Genomic DNA, 226 nt, shown 5'->3' with positions numbered 1-226 from the left:
ATGTAGAGTTGGGAATTTTGACTCTGGTAATTGTGTCCCTACTGTAAAGAATTACCAAGATGAAAACATGCTTTTTAACTCATTGGTAATAGGTAATTGACTGTCATGTCATGGAGTGGGACACACTAATATATGCCCATCCTTGCCTAACAGAACATATTGAAAGAATTTGATCTGTAATGCTGTTTCAGTTTCCAAACAGAGGATCTGAATTTTTAATGTGATT

At 35.0% G+C, this 226-nt stretch overlaps 2 protein-coding genes across 5 annotated transcripts in view; one reads left to right on the top strand and one right to left on the bottom strand.

Annotated features, from left to right (window-relative positions):
* The window catches only part of LOC119585002 (L-2-hydroxyglutarate dehydrogenase, mitochondrial-like), a 90,150-nt gene that overhangs the window by 30,069 nt on the left and 59,855 nt on the right, over positions 1-226 (bottom strand). The window lies entirely within an intron of this gene.
* The window catches only part of LOC119585003, a gene marked incomplete in the record, with an annotated part of 4,559 nt that overhangs the window by 1,097 nt on the left and 3,236 nt on the right, over positions 1-226 (top strand).

Source organism: Penaeus monodon, chromosome 19 (genome assembly GCF_015228065.2).
Source record: "Penaeus monodon isolate SGIC_2016 chromosome 19, NSTDA_Pmon_1, whole genome shotgun sequence".
NCBI lineage: Eukaryota > Metazoa > Arthropoda > Malacostraca > Decapoda > Penaeidae > Penaeus > Penaeus monodon.
The sequence above is the reverse complement of the archived record's forward strand: the minus strand, read 5'-3'. Positions and strand labels throughout refer to the sequence as shown.